Below are 12590 nucleotides of genomic sequence, written 5' to 3'. Positions count from 1 at the left end.
CTGCATGCAAATAATGGACAAATTGCATAATTTACAATCCTTACCCCAGGTCTATGGGTCATTTTAATCCTGGAAGTTTAGCTATTAGAGCTTATGGCTAGTTTGAGCAAAATGACAATTCTAAAATTTCAAACAGTGTGGAGCAGAAAGGGGAACGTAAAAGGAGTAGGGCGGAGGGGGGACTGGTAACCTTAAAATCTCTCTTCAACATTTCCTCAACATGCCTAGAAATTTTCTACTTAATATCCTTAGTCGTTTCTTTAAATGTTACTGATATTCCTTTTTGCACAAGCGGCAAGCATATAGTGTTTTGATGGTGTTCGGCATAGTTTCACCTTATACCTTAAGTCTTTTTGGAGACCAACGATCAAACATTTCCTCTTTTCAAATAAAAGTCCTTATATGCTAACAATGGGCAAAATACATCACTTATAGTCCTTGCTGGAAACTGGGGGAGGTGTATCAACCCCGGAGGCATAGTTATTTGACCTTTGAACTATTTTGAACAAAATGGCCATCTGAAATTTCGGTCTGATCCAATGGGGAAAAAAAGAGCCACGGAGGGCTGGTTGCCCTTTGATCCCTTTTGATTCTTAACAAAGGTACTAGAGCCTTCGATTTCCAATCAAAGTTTAAACGACCATCCCTTCCATAAAAACCTTACATTTTAACAAGCAGCTTGCATAAATTACAGTCTCTACCACGGGGATTGGGGAGCGAAGTTCAACCTTAGAAGCATAGTTATTTAGCCTCTGGACTATTTTCAACAAAATGGCTATCTCAAAATTTTGGTCAGATGTATTTTGGGGAAAACGGCATGGGCGGCGGGCTTGTTGCCCTTCGATCACTTTGGTCTCTTAAAAAGAACGCTTGATCACTTTGAACGCTTAGAAAGGGCTCTAGAACTTGATAATTCCAATCAAATGAGTCCCTTCCAAAGTTTATACGACCCTCCCCTCCATATGAAGTACCTCTGGAAAACAATAACACATTGAAGCCTTAAGGCTCTTTACAATACTCAACGTTACAGCATTGCCTCTGACTACTAATCCCTAAATGTACGAAAACGGCCTGATATTGCGAGAAACGCAAATCCATCGTATATTTCCCAACACTCAGCATATAATAAACGTTCTTTAGATATTCGGATCTACTGAGTCATCTTCTCAGCACGGGCTCTCCCCAGGCCACTTAGCGCGTCCCCAGGTGGCGGGTAGGGGAACATCCTACAGATATGTTGAGTGCCTCCATAAAGGGAGGCGCAGACCAAGGGGGACCTAGCCCCTGCGGGTCCATAATTGAAACTGCGGTACCCTCACCTGGGGGTCATAAATACGGGCGGAGGAGGAAGAAGGCCCCTCTGATGCACACCGAGCAGGGCCCACCGGCGTGTGGACACGTCCCGCTAGTTGCAAACCTTCTTCCAGCAATGGATTGAATTGTATGGTACTGCAGGATACCATCGTGGGAAGATCCTCTCCAGGAGGACAACTGCAAGAGGGCGGATAATCCAGACTTGGGCAACGGCCTCTTCAAGTTGACGGAGAGGAGTGGCTTGCCACCGTCAATGAATCAGCCAAGAAACCACATCTTTTCAAAATATGAACACAGGCTCAACAGATCAAAATAGAAGTGCTACCGCGTCCGGGGAAACCGACGACCCTTGTGATTTGATGTTGATGAGGAATGAGAATCATGATGAATTTTCCTACCGCGTACGAGGAAGCCGACGACCATCATAGGCCTAGGACGACTCCCAGACAGGATGAGAGGTTAATATCGGTGAAAAACATTCTCAATATTGGTACACTAAATACCCAGACTTTTGCTAAACCTGGCAAAATGGATCTGGTGTTGAAAAAGATTTATAGATACAAGCGGGATATAGTCGGTATGTCTGAGACGCGTAAGGAATACCGTATCTAAGTAATGCTTTCTGTGTTGATCACAAAGCTACGGGTCACACATGCTATAGCGTAAAATGCAGGGAAAATCGCAAATCCCTGAATCCACGACTTCAACAATTAATCTTTACTCACGGAATGTAAATGACTCATTTGTTAATAAAATCCCAGCATTGGATGTAAGTTAAATTCAAGAAAATTTTGTTACCAAACACCGCCTGAATCTATTTTCACTTTATGATACGACATTTTACTCTGCCTGCTAGGCAGCGCAGCAACAAAGGCAGATCCTAAGGTTGACTTTTACCGTTGGAAAAAATCTTCTTAAAGCTCAAGCTTCTTCAAAACAAATGATCATTATTTAGCTGTGGGATTCTCGTATGTTTTTAAGTATTTATCTACCCTTTCATTATAATCATTATCAATCAGAACGTTTACTTGCATTATCATGTGAAGAACTAGGATCTTGAACAGATAATATAGTGCGACTGGCTTCTCCCTGCATAGTAGCCGGTGTTATTACTTGCACTTTTTTGGAGCCCAATTCTCAAGCTTCCCAGAGTGCAGCAGGTCAAGGGTTTATTTGGTGGTTTTTGGCTGTACTAGACAAGATTTAAGATTCTATGTATATCCACACATTTTCTGAGCCTCTAACATGCACTGCGTTGTAGTATCTCTGAATCTGAAAGCTGCTGTCCAACTGATAGCAATGAGGTACTTCAAATCATCGATTCTCTTCCTAATAGTTTTACACCTGACTGTCTTGGATTAAGTAATAAACTCCTGAAGACCATATCTCCTTTTGTTTGCGAGCCCATCATGCATATTGCCAACCTATCTTTAACCCACGGAGTTTTCCCTGATTTACTAAAGTCAGCCATTGTTATCCCAGTTCTTAAAAAGGGCGATCCAACCGAGATAGGTAATTATCGCCCAATCTCAATTCTCCCTGTTATATCCAAATTGCTCGAGAGCATCATCTTCAGACGTCTGTCTCCCTTTCTGTTTGACAGTCCGCGCTCTGTTTCCTTGATTTCTCCTCACCAATATGGCCTTAGGCCGAAATTTTCAACTTCTCATGCTCTAATTGACGCCACACCAGTTCATACGCTTACAACTCGACCTTAAAAAACTATATTGGGTTTGTTTTTGGATTTTTCTAAGGCCTTTGACACGGTCGATCATAGTATTTTAATACGGTATGCATGGTGTTTTCTCTTTTGGTTTGATTCTTATCTATCTGGAAGAGTACAGAGTGTGAGCTTAGGTGGAGTATCCTCTCAGCCCTAACCTGTTCGGAGGGGTGTCCCGCAAGGCTCCGGTCTAGGCCCTATTTTATTTCTCCTATATATCAATGATCTTGTTATGGACCTGGACCCTTCAGTGTATCCTGTACTATTTGCTGATGACAGCAACTTCTTCATCACTGGCACCAATTTACCATCGGAAATAACCATCGGAGTCCAGGCGTGGTGCCTTACGAATAACATGACCATTAATAGCAAAAAAGTCAAAAAGTATTATTCAGAACCCCATACAACAAAGACGTAATTCAACCTGCTCTTGGTCTCAAGTACTCCTCCGACATCCTCCCACAAGTGGAGGTTGCCAAGTTTCTTGGTGTATTTATTGACTCATGCTTGTCCTTCTCTAATCATATTTCTTACGTCACAGCATTAATTTTGAGACAAGTAGCTATGATTAACCGTGTGAATTATTTTCTTCCTCCTGACACCCTAGTTACCCTCTACTATTCCTTTATTTTTCCTTACCTTTCTTATTGCGGATCAGTTTGGGGAAAGACAAACCGGTCTTTCACAAAAAAACTCAAATTTGCCAAAAACCGTGCCATTAAAGCAGTTTTTCGGCTTCCCCGTCTATATCCAACCCGTAATTTTATTCAGATTTTGGCATAGCTCCACTTGATCAAATCATATTAAAACTAAACTTATCGCTTGCTTACTCTGCTTTCCACAATAATCCTCAACCTCAACTGCTAACCTATTATAACACTAATAATTCGGAATCCCACTGTTCCCGTTCGTCCAATAGAGCCTTTATAATTCCTAAATGCGTTTCTAGTGCTGCCCAGAAATCTCCCATTTACAAATTCATTATTCAATGGAACAAAATACCTTCCAGTGTTGAACTAGCCACAAGTTTCTGCAAGCTGTATAAAAATGTAAAAAAACTTGATAATATAATTTAATCTTTCACTTTTTGACCAATTCGCTTTAATTACCCATGTTTTATTCTTCTATCTTTTTTTCAGTGTTATTCTAATTTTTTTTCTTTCTTTGGTCCTTAACCAGATCTCTTCTAGGATCTTTATTGTTATTGATGTTTGTGTTATGTTTTTATTCGTATAAATTGAATTGAATGCTGTACCAAATGTTTTGGCTGATTATCAGTGACCAAATCATCTAGCAATAAGCTCAATTCTAGTGCGCTTTTTGGGTTATCAAAACATTCCACATGTTTCTTAGCACCTCAAATTCGTCGTGATTGGTCAAAATTTACATAGCTCTGTTCACTAAATCGGTTAACTTTATTCTAAATAAAATCCGCGTGCCATTTCATTTCCTTGAGAATTCCCTCCGGTTGCCTAAAAACGATATTCAAACTTGTTTAAATGTTTACTGGGTTGAAATGTGCCATGCTCTCAATTTTGCGGAAAAACGAGCAGTTTTTATGCACCGAGTCTGGAAAAAGAATCATTCCCAGATGGTTGACAAATTCCGATCTTATGACTTCATGCAGTGAAGCAAAGCTACGGCTTGTGTGGAAAGAATGCGGGCGTCCAAATTCTGATATTATCAATAGTATGAGGGTCTCCACAAAAAGAAAGTTCTCCAAGCTTCTTCCTGTGCACGGTAAAAATCGACAATTACTCTCCTCATTTATCATCCGTCAATCATCCGTGTCTCCGTGTTGACACGTGTACAATCATCCGTGTTGCAGATCTTGATTTAGGAGATCTTTGCCTATATCCAGGCTCCCCCCCTCTTATTTTACAGTAATTTCTTTATGTTATGTCTAGTTTAAAGTGTATCGTCGTTTTAACAAGTGACGGGAAGATTATTTTGCACGCATACCATAGTGTTTCTTTGGATTTAACCGATAATTTAAGAATTTGGAACATTTCATCATGTGGACATAGCCCTACAAATTCTTAAATTATCGGTTAAATCCAAAGAAACACTATGGTATGCGTGCAAAATAATCTTCCCGTCACTTGTTAAAACGACGATACACTTTAAACTAGACATAACATAAAGAAATTACTGTAAAATAAGAGGGGGGGAGCCTGGATATAGGCAAAGATCTCCTAAATCAAGATCTGCAACACTAAGAACAGAATGTCTAGTTATATTTGAATTCAAGTCATTATGAAAATGCACGCGCCTATTACGGGCAAATAAAAGCCTCATATTAACGGGGAGATATTCTGGGAAGGGCTTTATAATCATATCGAAACACCGAGAGTAAGGAGGACAAAGTTCACAAGCATGGGAATACCATAACATAAGGCACTCAACTTTCTCACTGCTAATAGTGTCATGGATGTGTAAGATTATCGAACCTTCCAAAGTTTTAAATAAAATACACTTGTAACCTGCCATATTAAAAGGTAACTAAAGGACATAAACCATTTCAGCAAAATGATTGGAAATCTGTTTGTTTGGTTGACCCTGTTTACAAAAGGGATATTGCTTAAGGAAACAGAAATACATAGCCAAATAGCCTTCAAGGATATTGGTCAGATCTTCCCAATTAACGGAATACATCAGGTAATATGGTATGTAAATACGGAAAGCCTTAGATCTGATTAAGACGATCTGAATTTGATTATTTTTAATCTTGAAAATATTAAGAATTTGGAACAAATAGTCAATAAGGACTTAGAAAACGGAAAAAAGAATTTCACAGAACTTAGAGAAATACATGATCTAAAGGAATATGTAATAGATAAGTGCAAACTATAACATTTAGAATTAAGTGAAGGAAATGGAATTCTAAAAATATTAGAATCATTAATGACAGATAATACAAATCGAAACAAACGAAGTCTTTTACCACTTTTGGGAAAAACATTAGGATGGATCAAAGGACTAGCCACGGAAGAAAATTTAGAAACCATCCATCATCAACTAGGTTACTTAACGGAAAAAAATTAAAGGTTACTACACATGTCGGACAGATATATATCGTTGGTAAGTGACCTCGATAGAGAATTAAGAATGGAAAGAAACAAAAGCTTAGAAATTTTGGGAAGAACCTCTAAGAGCATTATCGAGTATATATCAAAGGAAATTAATGAAATAAATTTCCAAAAATTACAGATAAACAAAGAAATGAAAAAAGGTTCTATCCAAAAAAAAAGCTAGTAAAGAAAATAGAAACAGTAATCCTTTCTATTCTTCAAGCAGAAAATAAAAGTTTCCCATTCATTGTCACAGATCCGGCAGACATGCTTAGGACAATTTTGAAATTGAAAATTCACTACCAATAGGTTATAGAATATCGGTAAATTGCAGACGATACGGCTTACTGGAGCCTTATAAATCGACTAGCTCCAATGTGCCGATACAACAATGGAAATTGTTGGTTATTTGAGATTTTTCTATATCGAATAAGCAAGATGGGTTCAGAATGTACGAAATTTTCAACATTCCGTTCCCAGTGTCAAACACTTCGTATTTCTTTCAAATTGAGAATGAGTTGAAATCTTTTGGGTTAAGTAAAGATCAAACGAGAAATTTTTTAGAAGATGACAATATAGAAAAAAGATGTAATTTAAAAAGTATACCACTATTGTGCAACCACCAATTTATTATTAGAAGCACACAAATGAACTCCTGCAATTTAGCAAACTATATGGAAAATAATGCATTAATTAATAAAGAGTGCCAAACCAAAATTATAAAGGAAAACAAAATCTTAATCCAAAGAATTGGAAGGGAAAAATATATAATCACATCTCCTTTCAAAGAAGAAATAAGAATACATTTCGAATGTAAAACAGAGAAAAACAGTAAATTCACATATATAAAAGGCAGCTCAATAGTGAAATTGCCAGAAGAATGTTCTCTAACTGTAGAAATGTTAAAGATGAACAGTATGTATAGGGTACAGATTACTAAGGAAATTGCACCTTTTAATATATCGATAATTAGCCTAGAAGGAAACCTTTCCATATCTTGTATAAAAAACGAATGGAGCAAAGAATTTGAAGATTTAATCTATATATATTTTCAGAACAACAACAAGACGCAGAGTAAAATAGCTGAGCTAAGAAAAATGCACATTTCCTAAAAGTAAGGAAAAGGAAGGAAAACGGCTAGCTATTGGACATTTTTTTTTCAATACCCTTAATCTATTTCTATTTTTATTAGGACTAGTCTCTATTGGAATTATATTTAAAACATTGAGAAAACTATGGTTACTATAGGAAACAAAAGTCTCAAGGATTCCACGTAAATGTAGAACAGGAAGAGATTGAACTAAATTGATTTTTAGCAAGTTATAGTTTCATTAAGATAAAATAACTGTACTAAGAATTTTAAGTGTGGGAGGTTGTTAAAATGTGGAAAAGCCATCATAACATGAATCAATAGTGAACATAGCAAAGTATGACTTTTGCGTAATTATAAGAGTAATGAAGTATTAAACTTCTTTGTGTAAGGAAACAAACAACATTAGCTAGATTTTGAACAATTGTACCCATGACTCAACAAGGACCATAAAATGCAAATACAAATAGCGGGCTGCCGTTTCAAACTCGAGGGGTCAACGACAAAGATATTACGTGATTTGAATCACATGACCAAAAACAGGGTTTTTTAATAGAGAAAGCGGAAACCAATCTTTTGAACAAAGAACTATCATTAGGATGACATAAAACAGGTCTCTGACCAATGACAGGAAAGAAGAACAAAATAGATAGAACTTAAAATAGAGATTGAGGAACGAAAACAGGGTAGTCTTTTTTGGAAATCGAACAAAGAGTAGGTGTTTACTTTGTAATAACGATAAGCTACCGCTGTCCGTCTGAAATTCTCCTTGGGGATAAAAGTTTGAAGATAAAGGTTAAAGTAAGAAGAAAAACCTCAAAGAGGCTTTCTGTCACTTCGAGATAATTTTAATACGTATATAAGAGAAATTGATGATTTTGGGACTTATAGTTTCATCCGTATTTCCACCTAAACAAGGCTTGAACAATTTGGACAAAACAGCATTTTTTAAGGTTAGAATAAGCCAAAGTAAATTTCTTTCCAGAAATTTAAGCTTTGAATAACTGAGAGTTTAAGGAGGAAAGAAAACCTCAACCAAGAAAAGAAAGCTAGGAGAGCCATTTGGGCTTCCCCTTCCACCCTAGAGTCCCTTGAGACTTAGCTCGACTTTATAAAGGCCATATATACGAAAATTGGAATTATTGGACAATGACAGTACTTAAACCCCCCCCCCCCTTGTTTAATCTTCAGACGTTTATACGAAGAGGAACACCGTTCCCCTTTTTAATCACTCTTTAATTTCGTTAAACCCGTACTGCATGTTTATACAAAAGTAACCTAAATATTTATACAGGCAGGTCAGGGGAAGAGGGGAACAATATTATCAGTGTAAGAATTTCCAAACCTTTATGTCCAGATATTTTCAATTAAGCTTTCCCTGCTAAAGTTAAAACTTAATAAAGGTCCAAACAATACACAGCCCTTTTTCAAGAAATAATAGAGAATCTCTTGGTTTAGGTTAATGAAAATTGGAATTAAAAGCAAGTACGGTTATTCTTAGCTTAGCTCAAAAATAGCTTGAACTAAAGGATTTTTTATAACCCAGAACTTAAGCCTTGACTAGCTGTTCAAGTGTAACCCCTTTAAGTTGAAACATTCGTTAGCTTAGGATTAACTTAATCTTTTCTTTACGGTATACATGGGTGGATTTGAACAAGTAGATCATTTGACGTTAGAAGAGGTTTGGAAATAGCCAACATAGATAGAATTAGAATATTTTTCATTTTATCTTATTTTATAAATAAAATCAGTTGTCACTGAATTCTGAGTACCGATTATTATCCAACACTTCAGTTTATATCACGCTACCAAATTTATTAGCCCTGTTAAGTAGGGGCAACCTTACAAACCTTTATCTTCAAAGTTTTATCCCCAAGGAGAATTTCAGACAGACAGTGGTAGCTTATCTTTATTACAAAGTAAACACTTACTCTTTGTTCGATTTCCAAAAAAGGACTACCCTGCTTTCGTTCCTCAATCTCTATTTTAAGTTTTATCTATTTTGTTCTTCTTTCCTGTCATTGGTCAGAGACCAGTTTGAGGTCATCCTAATAATAGTTCTTTTTTCAAAAGTTAGTTATCACATTCTCTATTAAAAAAAACCCTGTTTTCTGTCATGTGATTCACATTACGTAATATATTGTCGTTTACACCTCGAGTTTGAAACGGCAGTCCACTATTTGTATTTGAATGTTATTGTCCTTGTTGAATCAAGAGTACAATTTTTCAAAATCTAGCTAATGTTGTTTGTTTCCTTACACAAAGAAAATTAACACTTCGTTACTCTTATCATTACGCAAAAGTCATACTTTGCTATCTTTACAATTTATTCAGGTTATGATGGCTTTCCCATATTTTAACAGTAGTATACACTCCTGTAGAACCGACTGACATAGATACTAGTGACTCAGATGAATTGTACTTACAGTTACAGGAGCAAATAGACAAGGTCTCAGGTAGAAATATGATGTTATTACTGGGAGATTTTAATGCCCAGGTTGGTAGAAATGGGGATAGATGGTATTCCAGCCTAGGTAAATTTGGTGTAGGAAAAGAAAACAGCAATGGATACAGACTTTTGCAATTTTGTAGGTTTAACAATCTAGTTATAACCAATATGGTGTTTGGTCATAAAATGGCTCCTAAGTTAACATGGTATTCACGTGATGGTAAGACAGCAAACCTTATTGATTTTGTTATAGTAAACCAAAGACTGGCAGGATCAATACAATATACAAGGGTATATAGGAGTGTTGTTATTGATGTTAAAAGTAAAGATCACCATCTAGTAGCGTCAAGGGTTAATTTAAAGGTGAAATATTGGAAGGGTAACTACTTCCTGGGATGTTATGATGTTGGTAGACTCCAGGATGAGAATTTGAGAGAAACTTTCCAGGAACAGCTGAAAACTAAACTTGAGAGTTTAAAATTTGATAATGTGGAAGATGGTTAGAATAATTTTTGAAAAATAATTTGTGAAGTTGCTAAAGTAGTATTAGGGAATAAAGCTAGAACTGCAGCTAAGAATATTAGTGAAAAAGCTTTATGTTTAATAGAAAGGAGAAAGGACTTGTACAAGAGTTATCTGAGTGATAGATCGGATGAAAACAAAAGAAATGTAAAGAAAGTGGAAAAAGCATTAAAATATGAACTAAGGAGGTGTGAAGTGGAGGCCATGGATAAAATTACCGAGGATCTGGAAGATGCAGCTAGACGGAATAATAGTAAAATATTGTTCTGGCACGAGAGGGAGTATAATGGGAGTACTCTGGGGCTATAATGGAAGAAAGGTTGAGGTGGTTAGGGCGCGTTGTGCGGATAAAGGATGACAGATTGCCGAAGTTTTCTTTTCGGCCAGCCATCTAGGGCTAAACGGAAAGCAGATCGTCCCTGTCTGAGGTTGGGGGACGTCATAAAGAAAAATTTAAAGGAAATTGGAACTTCGTGGGTGGGTGTAAAAAAAGAGGCTTTGAATAGATAGGGGTGGAGGCGGAGCATGCTTAGCTCTGTTGGCCTCAGGCGGCTTGGTGCTGCAGTGAGTTATTAGTAGTAGTAGTATCAGTAAGAAATAACTTATACTGATAGGCCTATCTTTTTCTTTTTTCTTTGTTCAACTTTGTTCAATTTTTCTTTGTTTAACGAGTTCCATGTCCTCATCAGGTGGTAGCTTCAGATGGAATGTCTTCCGGCCTGGAATACAAGTTCAGAGAGAACAGGTGACAATAGGATTTATTCCGTGCTTAGCAGCTTTCAAAGCACAGCTCCGTGCACAAGTAAGTCGAAGATGCGTTTAATATCATGTCCAGCTAGGACAAGTCTCACTCCAGAACCATCACTTAGAACTGAACTGATGTGGAGGGGCATAATGTATTTCTTCGAGCTCTCTTAAAAAAAAGTTATTTGTTGAGTTTACAGATTGATACAGTGACGGTGATCAAGCGAAAAGATGAGCATTGGAGTCTGGACTTTTCTTTTTTGTAAATGGGGGTGATATATCGAATGCAGAAGTAGAAGGGAACTATACTGTGGGTAAATACCATCTGCATAAGATGGGAGAGATGCATCGCGAGGAGTTTGCCACCGTGTTTTAGTATCAACACTGAACGAGGAATCCCATTTTAGCTTTTGAATGACATCTTTTATAGAGTTCTAACGACACAATCGGCGTCTAGATGAGAGGCCAGAAAATTTTCTAGGGTCTATTGATTGGATTACTCTATGAAGGGATAAAGAACAAAGATCTTAGATGCTTAACTCGCGTACCACTCATCTTCAGGAATACCAACAGGAGATACAGTTGAAGAAGGTCTTTCTGAATGAGAAACAAACCTGAGAACCATATAGTGGTGTTGTTTTAAATGAGGAGAGTAATTGTCGATTTTTACCGTGCACAGGAAGAAGCTTGGAGAACTTTCTTTTTGTGGAGACCCTCATACTATTGATAATATCAGAATTTGGACGCCCGCATTCTTTCCACACAAGCCGTAGCTTTGCTTCACTGCATGAAGTCATAAGATCGGAATTTGTCAACCATCTGGGAATGATTCTTTTCCAGACTCGGTGCATAAAAACTGCTCGTTTTTCCGCAAAATTGAGAGCATGGCACATTTCAACCCAGTAAACATTTAAACAAGTTTGAATATCGTTTTTAGGCAACCGGAGGGAATTCTCAAGGAAATGAAATGGCACGCGGATTTTATTTAGAATAAAGTTAACCGATTTAGTGAACAGAGCTATGTAAATTTTGACCAATCACGACGAATTTGAGGTGCTAAGAAACATGTGGAATGTTTTGATAACCCAAAAAGCGCACTAGAATTGAGCTTATTGCTAGATGATTTGGTCACTGATAATCAGCCAAAACATTTGGTACAGCATTCAATTCAATTTATACGAATAAAAACATAACACAAACATCAATAACAATAAAGATCCTAGAAGAGATCTGGTTAAGGACCAAAGAAAGAAAAAAAATTAGAATAACACTGAAAAAAAGATAGAAGAATAAAACATGGGTAATTAAAGCGAATTGGTCAAAAAGTGAAAGATTAAATTATATTATCAAGTTTTTTTACATTTTTATACAGCTTGCAGAAACTTGTGGCTAGTTCAACACTGGAAGGTATTTTGTTCCATTGAATAATGAATTTGTAAATGGGAGATTTCTGGGCAGCACTAGAAACGCATTTAGGAATTATAAAGGCTCTATTGGACGAACGGAAACAGTGGGATTCGAATTATTAGTGTTATAATAGGTTAGCAGTTGAGGTTGAGGATTATTGTGGAAAGCAGAGTAAGCAAGCGATAAGTTTAGTTTTTAATATGATTTGATCAAGTGGAGCTATGCCAAAATCTGAATAAAATTACGGGTTGGATATAGACGGGGAAGCCG

Source organism: Artemia sp. Qi Xiang Cuo, chromosome 20, assembly GCF_049724085.1.
Source record: "Artemia sp. Qi Xiang Cuo chromosome 20, ASM4972408v1, whole genome shotgun sequence".
Classification (NCBI taxonomy): domain Eukaryota; kingdom Metazoa; phylum Arthropoda; class Branchiopoda; order Anostraca; family Artemiidae; genus Artemia; species Artemia sp. Qi Xiang Cuo.
The sequence above is the reverse complement of the archived record's forward strand: the minus strand, read 5'-3'. Positions refer to the sequence as shown.